Source organism: Chanos chanos, chromosome 11 (genome assembly GCF_902362185.1).
Source record: "Chanos chanos chromosome 11, fChaCha1.1, whole genome shotgun sequence".
Classification (NCBI taxonomy): Eukaryota; Metazoa; Chordata; class Actinopteri; order Gonorynchiformes; family Chanidae; genus Chanos; species Chanos chanos.
Window position 1 is genome coordinate 1,036,066 of NC_044505.1, and position 16,435 is coordinate 1,052,500.

The following is a 16,435-nucleotide window of genomic DNA, read 5'->3' on the forward strand; positions in this document are numbered from 1 at the left end:
AAGACTGTGAAACGTGCTCTGCTCTGGTCATGTCTGTTTACTGGGTGGCGTGACTGGGAAGTTTGCTGCCAGTGAGGAGAGGAAAAATGGTGTCGGTGTGTTCTCGGAACGTGGAACAGTGATGATTCCCTTTGGTCATCTGTTCCTCAGAGCAGAAGCCTCTACTGAATGAAGATACGGTCATCTTATTCCCTTGACCATCTGATTCATTAATCGTTTGTCTTGGAAAAGGATCTGCGTGTTTTTGCTGTGCAGAAGTATTGGAGAGATAACACATGCTAATGGTTGGAGAAAAGCAGTGTCTGGTTTCAGCAGGTCTTAAATAGGTTTGTTAACATGCTCTACGATGGTCCCTCCCTATCCTGTCCACAGAGAGGCAGACTGAGGACCACCCTGTTTCGCAGGGGTTAAACTATTCATTAACCCCTTTCTCTGCACACTCCCTCTCTACACGCCACCCCCCCCCCCCCCCCCCCCCCCCCCCCCCCCCCCCCCCCCCCCCCGCGCCACGCTGCATCCCCAGTTCTAGAAGGTTCGTCGCCCGAGGTGCCCGTGTGAGTGACAAACTGCAACAGCTCATCCCCCATCCAGGTTCTGCCCCGTGGCTGAAATTGAACTCTCACACTTCACGAGCACTAAACACTCCATTCCGTTCGCTTGTCCACACTGGGCTACTCTTCATCCAGTTCGCCAAGAGGGAAAACGGAAAAATGTCACCGGCGGGCACTTTCGCTGACACGCGAGGGCCGGCAGGAACTAGCCTGGAATTGCTTTTTGGGTTTCTCTTTATTTTCTTCACCTAGGACACGTCGATCAATACACACTTGACTTTCCCTGTGCTTTGTTTTTCAGTTTTATCATGACTGCAATTGCTAATTACTCATTGTGAGAGTGCAACACTGTCCTTGCTACGGAATAGTCTTGTGTGTGTGGTCTCATCTTAGAGGAAGACAGACTTTTAGTGGCAGCCTTGAATTGAGGATAGCTGTTGCCATGTAGGCCTGTTGCTATGGAAGAAGTTCTATATGTCTTTGGAGCACACGGGAAGTCACAGCTCTCACACACCATCTGCTATTCCCAAAGCATCCACCAGGGGGGGACTTCCATCTGCCATTGCTTCCACACCATTAATAAACCATGATGTGTGTGGAGATGGTCTCACTGTGAGGTTTTGTGATGGTTTGGGCGGTTAAGTCTTGCATTCGTCTGTCTGTTCTGAGTGTGCTTGGTGCCCAACACATGTCTAATGACAGAAAACGCTTTAGTGAACAAAGAACTAAATTCACAATCTAAACACACAAACAGCTGTGTAACAATTTGAAATGAATTCTCAGAATTTAGGTTTCTATTGTGTAAACAAGTTTGTGTTGTTTATTTAATTCACAATCACCAGAGTAAATGCATTTTTGGCAGAATTAAAAAAAACAGCACTGTGTGTTTAGCACTGGTGAGAGTACACAGGAGGCTGTAACACATGTAACTTAAGGAAGACTCCTATTGAGAAATCAACGCTCACAAATTTCAGTGGCTGAGGCGTAATGTGTGATTTACATTAGTCGTGAAAACAGACGCTGATTTCCTGTTTAATTCCTGCCATGACTGACATTTTCTCCATTAACTGTGTGTGTGTGTGTGTGTGTGTGAGACTGTAGTGTGTGTGTGTGTGTGAGACTGTAGTGTGTGTGAGACTGCAGTATGTGTGTGTGTGTGTGAGACTGCAGTATGTGTGTGTGTGTGTGTGTGTGAGAGACTGTAGTGTGTGTGAGCCTGTAGTATGTGTGTGTGTGTGTGTGTGTGTGTGTGTGTCTGAGACTGTAGTGTGTGTGAGACTATAGTGTGTGTGTGTGTGTGTGTGTGAGACTGTAGTGTGTGTGAGACTGTAGTGTGTGTGTGTGTGTGTGTGTGTGTGAGACTGTGGTTGTATAAGGGAAGCGGAGCTGAGGCACTGAAGTGCAGTATAATGTGAGTGATGTCCCTGATGCTGCTCAGATGAAGAACTGACCATCAGAGTCACAGATGCTGGTGGCATTTATCTCGGTGAAGACTACTTCTGCTCTCTTTAGTCCTGCTGGGGTTTGCACTAAAGCCATTACTGAAGCAAGAAGCTAACGTCGCTGTCATTAATGTCCAACTGGTTAAAACAGATGGCCCACTGTGTTTTTGTGTGTGTGAGTGTTGTTCTGATAAGTCTGAATTAGCATGTAAATGAAGCATCAGCAACTCTACATACAACCCGGTCGTCCGCTCTCACCAGCTGGCCCACCGTGGTTTTTTCGGCAGTCCTGTTATGATTTTGCAGTAGGGCTCTTCTCTTCTCTCCTCTCTGTGTGCCATGTGTTTGAGGCTAGGGGGATGCACAGCGCTCACCTGGAACCATGACTATCAATCTTCTGATGTATTGTCTTCATAAAAGCTTCCCTACAAGGCAAGCCAATGACACGCATGTCATGTTCTCCCTGTTTCTCTCTCTATCTTACCTGCTACATCCCCTCCACATCCCATATTGCGTTTTCTCTCTCTCTCTCTCTGTCTCTGTCTTCATGCCCCCCACTCCCTCCATCTCCATCACACCTACTTGTTTTATATTGTTCTGTTCTCACATTCTGGGGCAGCTGCTCTGTCTCTCCATGCCCCTGACAGGGCATCCCTCATGCTGCTGTGGATTGGAGGCATTATGAGTTTCTGTCTGACAGTCCCACGGTATTGGTTTGTCTCTCTCCGACGGTACCAGAGTCTCAGTGTGTCTCTTTCTCTGACGGTACCAGAGTCTCAGTGTGTCTCTTTCTCTGACGGTACCAGAGTATCAGTGTGTGTGTCTCTCTCTGACGGTACCAGAGTGTCAGTGTGTCTGTGTGTGTTTCTCTCTCTAATGGTACCAGAGTATCTGTGTGTGTCTCTCTCTGACGGTACCAGAGTATCAGTGTGTCTCTCTCTCTCTCTCTCTCTCTCTCTCTGACGGTACCGGAGTGTCAGTGTGTGTGTGTGTGTCTCTCTGATTGTACCAGAGTGTCGGTGTGTGTGTGTCTCTCTCTGACAGTACCAGAGTGTCAGTGTGTGTGTGTCTCTCTCAGATGGTACCGGAGTGTCAGTGTGTGTGTGTCTCTCTCTGACGGTACCAGAGTGTCAGTGTGTGTGGGTCTCTCTCTGATGGTACCTGTCTCGGCCTTTCCATGTTTCGCTTTTCCAAATTAAGACCGTGGAATGAATGAGCAGGTAGCTGTTTTGAACGCACTTTCGAGTCCTTCTTTAAATCAATGAAATTCCATTTATTGAAACAAAAGATGTCAACCAAAAAGACTTGATAATTCCAATAACACATAAAAGAAAACGAAAATAACTTAGATTTGTAATATAAAGGGAAATGAAGTGAATCAAAAGTGGTCAAAAAATCGTTTTCAACCACCGTCACTCAATCCGCATTTACCAAAAACAAACTTCCAAATCCCTTCTCCCGGGTTTTTCCCACGGTGACGTAAATGTGCCCTGGCTCTACCGTAAGTACAAGCATAAACTTTCACCTAGAATGTCATTTTTCCAACTTAGCACAAACAGGTACATAGGTGCATAAATAATATTAATATTCAGATATATTTACGAAACACAAAGTTATTAATTCACAAAATGGCTACAACAGTACCAGAGTGTCAGTGTGTGTGTCTCTGATGGTACCAGAGTGTCAGTGTGTGTGTGTGTCTGTCTGATGGTACCAGAGTGTCAGTGTGTGTGTGTGTGTCTCTGATGGTACCAGAGTGTCAGTGTGTGTCTCTCTCTGATGGTACCAGAGTGTCAGTGTGTGTGTGTGTGTGTGTGTGTGTGTGTGTGTGTGTGTCTGATGGTACCAGAGTGTCAGTGTGTGTGTGTGTGTCTCTGATGGTACCAGAGTGTGTGTGTGTGTGTGTGTGCGTGTGTGTGTGTGTGTCTCTGATGGTGCCAGAGTGTGTGTGTGTGTGTGTGTGTCTCTGATGGTACCAGAGTGTCAGTGTGTGTGTGTGTGTGTGTGTGTGTGTGTGTGTGTGTGTGTGTGTGTCTCTGATGGTGCCAGAGTGTGTGTGTGTGTGTGTGTGTGTGTGTGTGTGTGTGTGTGTCTCTGATGGTACCAGAGTGTGTGTGTGTGTGTGCGTGTGTGTGTGTGTGTCTCTGATGGTGCCAGAGTGTGTGTGTGTGTGTGTGTGTCTCTGATGGTACCAGAGTGTCAGTGTGTGTGTGTGTCTGTGTGTGTGTGTGTGTATGTGTGTGCGTGTGTGTGTGTGCGTGCGTGCGTGCGTGCGTGCGTGCGTGTGTGTGTATGTGTGAGTGTGTGTGTGAGAGTGTGTGTGTGTGTATGTGTGAGTGTGTGTGTGTGTGTGTGTGTGTGTGTGTGTGTATGTGTGTGTGTGAGTGTGTGTGTGTGTGTGTGTGTGTGTGTGTGTGTGTGTGTGTGTGTGTGTGTGTGTGTGTATGTGTGAGTGTGTGTGTGTGTGAGTGTGTGTGTGTGTGTGTGTGTGTGTGTGGGTCTTTCTGGGCTGAACCACAGCTGTTCCCTGTGTCTGTCTCTGCTCTGTTGCTCTGCTGGAGTAAAGTTCATGAAGTTTAGGTGAATGACAATGAGTTTATGCTTTATCTTTATTTTCATTTTTTTCACCAAATGATACTACATACATCACAAGAGTTTCACAAGATGAATTTGAGTTTTGATTTGAAACTCCTTCACTTACTCTCTCTCTCTCTCTCTGTCTCATGAAGACCAGAATGTGTTTATAGTGGAAAACCAAACACTATAAATATCATTTTGTAACCACAGTGCATCGTATTAAATCTGAAGTATGTCAGCACACTCAAAGAGAAGTGATCAAAGTATTACTTATTTATATGGATAATCAGACTTCTACAACCACTTATATGACTTGTAAGTTCAGAGGGTGATATCTGAGGCGAAAATAGTTCAGAAAAACCCATCTTGGTGGTGAGTGACATTCCTGGTTTTGAATGATGAGACCTTGGCGTGGCCTGAGCCCAAAATTCACCGTCAGTGAAAGAGTGATGGCTCCTCCCTTCTCTCCCATCTCAATACCAGGACATTTATTACAAACTGATTAAGAACATGACATTTTGGGCACACCGAGGTTTCATCAGATCCCAGCCTGAAATGTCAAATAAACCCTGCAGACCTCGGCCGTCTCCGTGCCCGGGCTCTCCCCGCGGCCCAGACCGCTTCCCCCCAGGCAGCCAGTCAAGGCTGTGGCTCTGGGAATGCCGGAGTCGTGTCTTCGAACACATCCGAGCAACGCTATTCCCAGTGGATCCCAGTGGGCTAAGGATCACGCCCTGTGAGCAGAGGGCTTATGCACGACGCCTGCGGCTGGGCCGTGTTCTGCTTGCATATTTCATACGGCTGTGATGGGAGGGCAAGGAGCCAGAACAAACCTTGGCTTGAGGCGCCCCCTGCTGGCTGTGATCTGCACTTATGACGACTCCGAGCATGCTCTGAGTACCCAGAGGCCTGTAACTCCAACATGTGGTAAGAGTGGTTTTCATGCTCATTTTACATCCATGGTTGGCTGTGCAGGCACACACTCACTAGAGGGCGCTGTTGTGGAGTTGTCTCATTGCTGCTTTTACTCTGGTGAGTGTGGATTTCATAAACGTTGGGGCAGTGTTAAAGTCAGCGCTGTCAGGTGATGTAACAGTAGAGAATTTGCGTTCGAGTTGTTAAAGTGATGGGGGGGAGGGAAGACAAGGTTCAGCAGATGACGTGTGTTTTTTCTTATTGTTATTTTTTTGTGCCCTTATTCTGTATCCATGATTATCTCAGAGATCAAAGCCAGTTCTCTGGCAGTAGACTGCTCTGCTCATTCAAATGCCCTGTTTGTGATTCAGATGAGATTTTAGCCACTTATAAACTGAACAGGCCTGTTTTACAACCTGTTGGTTGTGAGCTGAAGACCATTGATACTGATGTCATTTCTTCTCGTTCTCTGTTCGGACTGGGACATGGGTGTTACGTCACAATAGGACACACGCTGTGCGTGTGTGTTTGTGTGTGTGTGTGTGTGTGTGACTGCTATAGTGTGATTTGATTTGAACAGGCAGTATTTGGGCTTTAATTTGTACGTAGATGGACAGATTAGCGTTGCTGGTTTGAAGTAGTCTGTGCACGTGTGCATCTTCTGTCCCCACTTCTCTCCCTGAAAAGCTCTTTTTTTGGGTCTGCTCTCTGCACTGGTGCTGCTAAATCTCAAGCATCTCTCACAGTCTGTTTAACACGGTTTCTTTTTAACAAATGGTCTTGGATCAGTCGTCTCTCTGATGTCCTCTTTAAGGCTTAACCACTGCCGCTAAGCTGCTTAACTGACCCAGGATCAGTTCCTACAAACTTGTTGCATCAGTATGAGTGTTAGGGCAAAGAGTTTTGGCACGCTGCGGGACCCGTGTTCCCAGGGGGCGCAGCAGGGCCATGTGTTCTCTAAATCCTGGCCCACAGATCACCACAAATCCCCCCCCCCCCCCCCCCGGGGGGCTCACTGCACAGACACTACTGGGTTGCAGAGTGGGACCGAATCACTCTGTCATATCTCAGTCTTTCTCTTTACAGACAGACAGACAGACAGACAGACAGACAGACAGACAGAGAGAGAGAGAAGCCCCGGAGTGGAGAGATATGCCCCGTGTGGGGATAACTAATTACCCCAGACCTCCACAGAGCACTCACCCTTGTCCTGTGCCTCTCTCTTTCTCTTTTTCTCTATGAGAACGATAGAAAGAAAGACCATAGCTTTTTTCTCCCTTTTTTTTTTTTTCTTCTTTTTTTGGCAAACCTTGGTGGGGTGTGTGTGTGTGTGTGTTTGGAGTGTGGAGGCCCCCTATTCAAAGTGTGTGGTTCCCACAGTTTTCTCTCACAGGTCTCTAGCCCTCCAACCGTAAAAACACAGAGAAAGAGAAAGGGAGAAAAAAGAGAGTGAACAACCAGAATGTTCTTCTCTCTCTCTCTCTCTCTCTCTCTCTCTCTCTCTCTCTCTCTCAGCGTTTGTTTATCAGCCCCCTACTCCCGTCTTCTCCACTGGGCGCCATGGATACCGTGAGGTGTAGACGATTTTTTTGATTAAAAAGAACAAAACACCCTCCCCCTTTCCCGTGCCTTTGCTCCCATCTCCCCACCCATTAAGTGTCTGATGGACATGGTGGAGAGGAGACAGTGGAGAGGAGGCGCTGGAGAGGAGACGGTGGAGAGGAGACAGTGGAGAGGAGACAGTGGAGAGGAGACAGTGGAGAGGAGACAGTGGAGATGGTCTGTGAGGGGACGTGTGAACAAACGGAGGCTTTGCTAAGAGCCTCCTGAGCGACTGCTGGACAGCACACTGAGATACCTGTCACCAGTTATCAGACATCTCATTTCCATGACAGGACAGAGGGGCCAATGAAACCCAGACCACAAAAACAAATCAGCCCCCACAGTTTTGAAGCGAACTGGCTTCATTTCCCATTTGAATCTTTGAACAGTTTGCTTGATTTAGAGCTGTAGTGAGTTGCGGAGGGGAGAAAAAAGCTGATCAGCCTGGGTTTGTAAAAGAGCAGGAGGAAACGGTGGTGTCACGGTTACGGTGTCAGGGGTCTGTGATGGGGGATATGCCGTCTTTGTGTGGAAATGCTAATAGTGTAACTCCTCTACATGCTCAGACGGCTCTCTGCTCCGCTGGTATTTAGTGATCTGTTAAGTCTGGAGAGTAGGATAATGTTTCCTCTGTTTGTTTCAGTAAAATCAATGCAACTCAACAGCTCTCCCCGGCCACTGTAATTATCAAGGCTGCATGGAGCGCAAGTATTTGCAATTAATCAGCCGGTGTAAGACAAATGAACTTTTGAGTGTTTTCTGTGTAATTAATGCCAGGAGACTGTGATGTGGCGGAGCAGGACCTGTTTTGATGGGGTTGATATGACATAGGTATGAAATGTAATGAGAGCATTCTTTGAGATGAGCAGTGTCTCGCCTGGGTTAATTGATTTCACCGCCACAACTGTTTCACAATACAGTGTGTCAGTTAAAGGAGCGAGGGAGGGAGAAGGAGAGAAAAAATGGGATTGGGGAAAAGAGAGAGAGAGAGAGAGAGAGAGAGGGCGCGAACATGCCTGAAGAAAGCAAGCTGCTGATGATAATGTGTTATTGTGGAGTGTGACTGAGAAATGCCGATGCCAGTTTAGTGAGTGAAAGCAGCTGGAAAATGGGCCGATCGAGGAGCTGAAACCCAAAACACACACACACACACACACGCACACACACACACACACACACACACACGCACGCACGCACGCACGCACACACACACACGCACACACGCACACACACACACACACACGCACACACAGTTTGGCAAGCTTCTCTAATAGGCCTGGAACTGGGTGGAAAATACTTTCCAGATACTTGTATTAGACAATATCGTTTGCTTGTTCTCTCATTCTCTCTGCTTCAGTGTTTTAATATGCAAATGGGCTGAAGCACTACAGCACAAACACATGGTCTTTGTCACTGTTGGGTTATCAAGGGTGTTGCATGACCATCCTGAACATTATGACAGATGCAGAATCAGTGGAAAGTGTTCATATGACTGACAAAGAAATCCACACGCTGTTTCAGGAACATCTGTATTCTGTTAGCGACATGACATTTCATCCTGTCTGGCTGTTTGTCAGGTGTGGCAGTCCTGCGAGAGAACACAGGGCTCATGCTGGGGACCCACAGCCAGCGTTGTCATGTTAGGAGTCAGAGGGTTGTGAGCTCAAACCCCAGGCATGGCAGTTCACTGTACTCCCTTTAGTGAAAATCTGACCTGTGTGACCTCAGATGTTAATAGCGACACTTGTTGGTCTGGAGAGGAGCCTCAGCTCACTGGACCAGTGTGTCCAAAACAAGCGGCGAGGATCTGATGGTTCTGGTTTCCACAGACTAATGCAGTGGAACATGGTGTATTAATACAGGACCGACTGTATGAATGAAAAAGAAATGACCAGAACTGGCCCATAGAACTTTCAGCCCTGACCCAAAGTGTATGTTGGAGGTTTGGCCTGTCTGCTCATCGCCCTCCTGTAAAACCCACTTTGGACCCGACGCTGAAGTTTTCTGACTGTGCCAACAGTAAACAGGCTCCTTTTCATCTCTGTGCTGTTAGCTTTCCTCTCATCCTGCGTTAAACGACGGTGTGTGTGTCACAGGTGAACACAGGCCTCGTCCGCGCTTTCACGCAGCCACGGGAATGAACAGATCAAAAACAGGTTTGTCCCTGTAACCTTCGCACAGAGTTTCTGCCTGCCCTTAAACAGAGAGACAGAGAGAGACATTGAACGCTGGGAATTTTAATCACGTTAACCCCCCCCCATCCCTCTCTCTGTCTTAATTGCAGGCTGCCTGATTATCAGTTTGATTTGTCTGCTCGAGCAGAAAGGGCTACATTTGGGTCAAGTTTCTATTGACCCTCTTCAAGGATTGGTAGAATGCCGATTTTTTTTTTCCCTCCACATTTTCTCTGCTCTTTACCAGCTGTTCCCGTGTGTGTTCAAACTGATAGATAGCATTTGATAGAAACAGCATGTTACTGTATTAACAATACACAACCTACAGTACATTGACTCCTCTGTAGTAAACTGTGTACTCCACATGTCTGTGGTGTTTTAGTTCTTAGTTTTCTCTGAGAGACAGACAGCTGTCTCACCCCAGGATCAGTCATTCTCACTCATGACTCTATCTCCTCACTCAGGATCCGCACAGGGACGCGAGTTTTCCCAGCGCTTCCCTGTAGGTCAGCCCAGTTTGGGCCAAAATGAAAACAGGAGAAATGCAGCAGCTCCAGAGCAGCAAAGGAGACGCACTCTCGCAGGGCCTCCCTGTTCCACCGCTCCGATACTTCTTTATATTCCTTTACGCTCTGTCCTTCCGTGTCTTTTGCTCAGATGTTCTGGGAGTCAGGAGCCGTAAAAATGATCCGGTTCAGTTCAGGTGATTTGTTTGTGGATTCGTAGAGAGTGTTTCGGTTGTATCGGTTGGGTTTCGTTTTTTGAGAGGAAACTCGCTCTCTGCTAACACACAGGCCTTTTGTTCATCTCTGTGTTTACTCTCTTTCTCTTTCCTTCTTCTTGTCTTTGTGTAGTGATTGGAGGGCCAGGCCCACTCTTGGACTACACTGCGTGAATGACAGACAGTGTTTCTCTCCAGGGCAGTCTCAGTCACGCATCCACATGCCTCTGCTGGGGTCCATCTCTGTCTTAAACCTTTAACTCACGCGCCTTGCTCTGCCTCTCCCTGGGAATTGTCTGGAATGCGGTGGAACGGATTGTATGGATGTTGTTTGTGCTGTTTCTTTGGGATGAAGAGGAGCGTTAGGCTGTGTGTCTCGGGCATGGGCGCCTTGTCCTCTGGACGTTAAAGAGTTCCCAGGCTGCCGCTCTCCAGAATGTAAACAACTCAAGTGTCTGCAGACAGCAAAGCCACAGACCACAGGAGTGGCCCAGAGCCCATGAATTCAATACGCTTACAGAGGAAGAGCCAACCTTTAACTCTGCCGCAAACACATTGACACACACATATACACTCACTCGCTCAACAATAGCACACACACACTCTCAAAGCAGTAACGCACACACATACTCACAAACATCTCCCTCTCTCTTGAAGTTCAAAGTCTGAAACCATGACAACCAAAAACAGTCTTTCCCTGTAGCTATTTTCTTTCCTTTTTCTTATTTTAATGGAAATGGGTATTTCTCACGAATGCTTCAAAAACACAGATGAATGAACCTTTAATTGTTCATGAATACACTGGATCTCTGAACCTCTGTGATCAGCTCTGGTCTCTGACCAGCTCTGTATTTTCATCCCTGAATGGGACTTTGAGTAGATGGCAAACACTGTGGGGTGGAGCATGGGACAGTGTAGGGTCAGGTTTAGGACAGTGTAGGGTCAGGTTTGGGGCAGTGTGGGGTCGGGTTTGGGATGCTAAGGGGTGAAGTTTGGGACACTGGTTCACATAGCGACTTTGTCACCCATCGTAGCTCTGAATGGTAGCATGAGCAGTTAAGTCTTTGTTGCAGTCAGTAGTTAATTAGTTTTGAGCGTGAGGTGTGTGTGAATCTCTAGTTGTGAATGTTGGTGTGAGTTTTTAGGTGTGAGTGTGAGCTGTTACTGTGAAGCTCTGTGTGAGTGTGAGTCTCCAGTTGTGACTCACAGAATATTTAGTTGTAAATATGAATGAGTCTTTAGTTGTGAATATGAATGTTAGTGTGGGTATTTAGTCATGAGTATGAGCTGCAAACTCTTGGCTTTGTGAGTGTGGGTTTTTCACTGTGAGTGTGAGGTTTTCTCTGTGAGTGCGAGGTTTTCACTGTGAGTGCAAGGTTTTCACTGTGAGTGCGAGGTTTTCACTGTGAGTGCGAGGTTTTCTCTGTGAGTGCGAGGTTTTCACTGTGAGTGTGAGGTTTCTCTGTGAGTGTGTCTTTGCTGTGAGTTGCAGGGGTGGGAGGGTTTACTCATCGCTCAAGGGGATTCCATTCACTCTGAGTGTTCAGCCACTGCAGTGACCTCTACTGCAGCCAACACACACACACACACACACACACACAGAATGTGTCCTTTGTTTAGCGTTTCTCTGTCGTCACCCCCCCCCCCCCCCCCCAGTCTCCCTGTCCTTCTTTTGTTTGACTAGAATCACTGCTTGGCAACATCCTGCCCTCCACAGTGATGGTGTGATAGAGTGAATAGCTTGTGTTTGGACAGAGAGTCAGGTTAAATACAGAGCTGATCTACTCATTCCTCTTAAATCTACTCATCCTGCTACTTTCTCTCTCTCTCTCTTTCTCTCTCTCTGTTTAAGGGGAACATGGTCTGCAGTCAGTCAACAGTGATATACAGAGACAAACCCCCTTGGGTTTTATGATACGAAGACCAGAGTGATGTAACCCTGTTTGCTCCCATCTCTCTCAAATTCCTGTCTGTTCAGGCAGCGTCCACCTGCATATACGTCTGTGGTCCCATAAGGTTATAACATAGTTCAGAAATCCCGGTTGGAGAATGTGACGTCGCAGACATAACCGGACATAGCGAACGTAACAGCTTCCCACACACAACACATGTATCTCACGTGTCTCTGGTATACACAGTGACTGCGCTGCCAGGCGTATATTGGTACAGTAGGCTACATATATAACCCATAATACATATGTCTTGATAGTCATAATAAACACCTATGTTACTGGCTAATGTATGTATTGTACTGTACTTTCTACTGTTACTTTAATGTGAACTTTCCCTCCTTACAGATAAAAAGGTTACTGTGTAACAGTGTAAGCGTCGATTCGCAGACAGCAGTATATAAGTATGTAATATGGTTGTTTACACAACATCCAAATCACATAATGTCGTATTTCACAGAATGTATCATGGACATTAAGCGACACATGACTGTACCCATTATGCTCCTGGGAAACCCCAACCCACAGAGAGAGAGCGAGAGAGCGAGAGAGAGAGAACTGGATGGAATGTCTTTGAAAAGCCCAAAATTAATTGACAAGAGGGAACACGTACTCAAATACAAATGGCAGTGCTGTAAGAGCCCTCTGTTCAGTGGTTAGTCGACAGAATGTGCTGATTGAAAGGCATTTGGATGCTAATGATCCCTCAGCAGTGCAGGTTTGAGGAATCTGATCAGGGACAGGGGCGGTCTGTGGAGAGAGCCTGGCTGCATTGCTAATGGAGCACTGGGCCCATCTGAGTGATCGCTTGGCTTTATTTATGCTGTTCAGAAAAACTGCTCTGCTTTTCTCGCCGTCAAATCCACTGTTTTCCTCTTGGCTTCTGCCGCAGATGGCCTGCTCTCAAAAGCACTGACGATACCTCATCTGCGGGAAAAGAGTGAAGGACTTTTTTTAAAGCTGTACAATACCTTACCAACATGCCTAAAATTAAGTTCCCCAGCAATAATTGAGTGTGTAAAAATATTTCGTCATGATCTGGATCCTTAACAATCAACACCAGAAAGTTCCAGACTCAGAGCTGTAGCTCAGAGGACCACATTTTGCTTATTAAAGGTCAGGTAATGGATGACCCATACTGACTGACTTATGACATGTCCTACTCCTGTCCTTCCCCCTCTCCTCTCCTCTCCTCTCCTCTCCTCTCCTCTCCTCTCCTCTCCATAACCCCTCTCTCCTTCCTCCCCCTCTCCTTCCCCTTCCTCAGTGTTCTCTTCCTCTCCATGTTCCACCTCTCCCTTCTTCTCCTCACCATATCACCATACTCCTCGTCTCCTTTCTCCCTCCTCTCCCTCCTCCTCCTGAGACAGTGGAGGAGGTCAGAGACGCCAAGCCTGTGGAGAGGTGGAGACTGTGGAAACATACAAGCCTGATTTCTCTCAGATTTGAGAAGTGCCGTTAGCGGCGGGGCTAACAGTGTTTCACCTTTGGTCCGTAGAGTAAGAGCCTGGTTAGTGCAGCACTGTTGAGAAGGCAGTGTTTACAGTGTGAAGTCAGGCAGACACACAAGCCTCTTTCTGTTGAGAGATTTGGGTTTTGTTTCTGAGGATGTTCCATCGAGAGAAGCGGTTTCTTCGCCTGAATTCTCTCCTATCAGTCAGTTCCTCTGTGAGTGCTACAAACAAACAGATGTCAAATATCAATATTTAATTAGACACATATTAAAACTGGTTTGTTTTTGCTGCCGGCAGAGATGCTCTGTGGGAGGGTTTTAGCCGTACATCTGTTTGAGTTTCGTGATGTAGAATTGATTGTAAATGGATGGATCCTGGAGGCGTGAACTGTGTCGTCGCTGCTGATTAACGTCACTGCAGAGTTTTATGACTGTGTGTTCTAATAGAGGCCATTAGGCCTGTCTCTGAATGATACACTGACCTGCGTGTGTGTGTGTGTGTGTGTGTGTGTGTGTGTGTTCGCACCTGCCTGCCTGCCTGTAGGAGTGAAACATGCTGTGTTTCTGTGTGTGTGGTTAGTGTCTCTGTGGGTGTGTGCATAAGTGCATGTTATTGTGAGGTATAACGCAGTACATTACTGTAATGATGAGGGAGATAAAGAACAGGATGGTGTTTAGGAAAGTGTGTGTGTGTGTGTGTGAGAGACAGAGAGAGAGAGAGAGAGAGAGAGAGAGCAGGCTGTTGCTCTTTGTGTTCTTCTGTCTATCCCTTCCTCCCCCTCCCTCTCTCTCTGTCTTTCCCTTCCTCCCTCTCTCTCTCTTCCTCTCTCTCTCTCTCTCTCTCTCTCTCTCTCTCTCTCTCTGTGTGATGGAATACTACACTGCAGTGCTCACACACAGTCATTTGCAGCAAGGTGTGACCAGATTGGGTAATCAGGCCAGCTGTTCTCCCCTCTCCTCTCCTCTCCTCTCCTCTCCTCTTTAGGTCCTTCCATCAAACCCCCCCCCCCCCCGCCCCCCCGCCAGTAATTACAGATATTCTTTCTCCCTACACCCCTCTGTCACCTCTCTGTTTCTGCATCCATTTGCTGTCAGACTTGCCCTCTCATGCCCTGTTCTGCTCTGATGGCTGTGGGGCAGCCGTCAGGCAGGAAGTGCTATTAAAGGGCTCATTTTGGCACTGCTCACAAACATAAAACAGCTATAAAGTTGGCAGCACACGGCTTTGCCACGGACGGACAAACCGGACAGACAAACCGCAGACAAAAAGCTTTCGTCCAGTCACATGGCCATCTCGCACTTTTATCCACCATCTTTCACACGGCATCTGCCACCATCGCTGCCCATTAGTGTGTGTGTGTGTGTGTGTGTGTGTGTGCGTGTGTGTGTGTGTGTGTGGTTATGACTGAAAATCAACACGGGTTTTAACATGCCAAGAAAACAGTCATTTAAATGATGCTGATGTATGACTTGCAGAGGTTTGCGTAGTTAGTTGAAGAGCGTGAGAAAACCTTGTCTGTGATTTTGAGTTTGCAAATGAAACAGAGTAAAACATATGAAACATTGAAAATCATTTTGATAAGTCTTCTGTGTGTTTTGTCATATCTGTCTCAAGGCGTCGTAAAAGGGCTTGGCAGTTTGAGGTGCTCGTTTTTGGAACCAAACTATTTCGACAACTTACACAGCTAGGGTTGGTTATTGTTTGAATTTTATCGACTCCGATTCTGCTTATCGGTTCCCTGTTTTGATTCCAAAACAGTAAAAAAAAAAAAAAAAAGTGGGCAAATGTTTAGATAACAAAAATATCTTTATTCTTTTAAGTGCTGACTGGATATTCACAAAGTAAATACTATTCACTAGTATTTACTAATACATACAATAAAAACGTATGATCTAAAGACATTTAAAAAAAAACAAACTTAAAACAGACGAAGATCAATCTAAGGGCAGTTAATTAAACTAACGGCTTTTTTGTCCTATATTTTACTAGTCAAGGACATCACACACTATCCCCACTATCAATAAATAAACACCTCGTCCAGAGGTCATTTTAACCGTCAAAACAAGCAAATGTAAAAGGGATTACACTCTTGATGTGCAGCCTGACTTACAGCTAATTCACTTCCCATAGGCGTTGCATTTTGCCTTGTCGTTGTTTTCTTCTCTAAAGTGAAGCCACACTTTTGACTGTTTACCGCGCTCCATCCTTCACAGTCTTAAGATGTTAGCCATGCGTGCTGGCTTGTATCTAAACAAATGGTCACGCTGTTGCGTTGATGCAGGTCGTTGTCACGCAGACAGGTCCTGGCAGGTAGCTATGTACGTCCTTGCAGATATGTAGCCTTTGTTTGCAATAATAAAGGGTTATCGATGTGTCTGATTTTCCGGTAGAACAATACTGCAGTGCCAGTGGAATACATCACAGGACTCTTCAGTCATACACCCCCAGACCTATCACACACACCCCCAGTCATACGCCCCAGACTTATCACACGCACCCCCAGACTTATCACACACCCCCAGACTTATCACATGCAACTCCAGACTTATCACACACACCCCCAGTCATACACCCCAGACTTATCACACGCACCACCAGACTTATCACACGCACCCCCAGACCTATCACACACACCCCCAGTCATACACCCCAGACTTATCACACACACCCCCAGTCATACACCCCAGACTTATCACACGCACCCCCAGTCATACACCCCAGACTTATCACACACACCCCCAGTCATACACCCCAGACTTATCACACGCACCCCCAGACTTACCACACGCACCCCCAGACTTATCACACACCCCCAGACTTACCAAACGCACCCCCAGACTTATCACACACCCCCAGACTTACCACACGCACCCCCAGACTTATCACACACCCCCAGACTTATCACACGCAACTCCAGACTTATCACACACCCCCCCCCAGTCATACACCCTGTTGATTTGCAGCGTGCATCAGAGTGTTGAAAAGGGCAGCGGATGTCGTTCCTTTTCCCGTTGTGTCTGTGGAGTCTGAGTGTTCATCTCAAAGTCCTG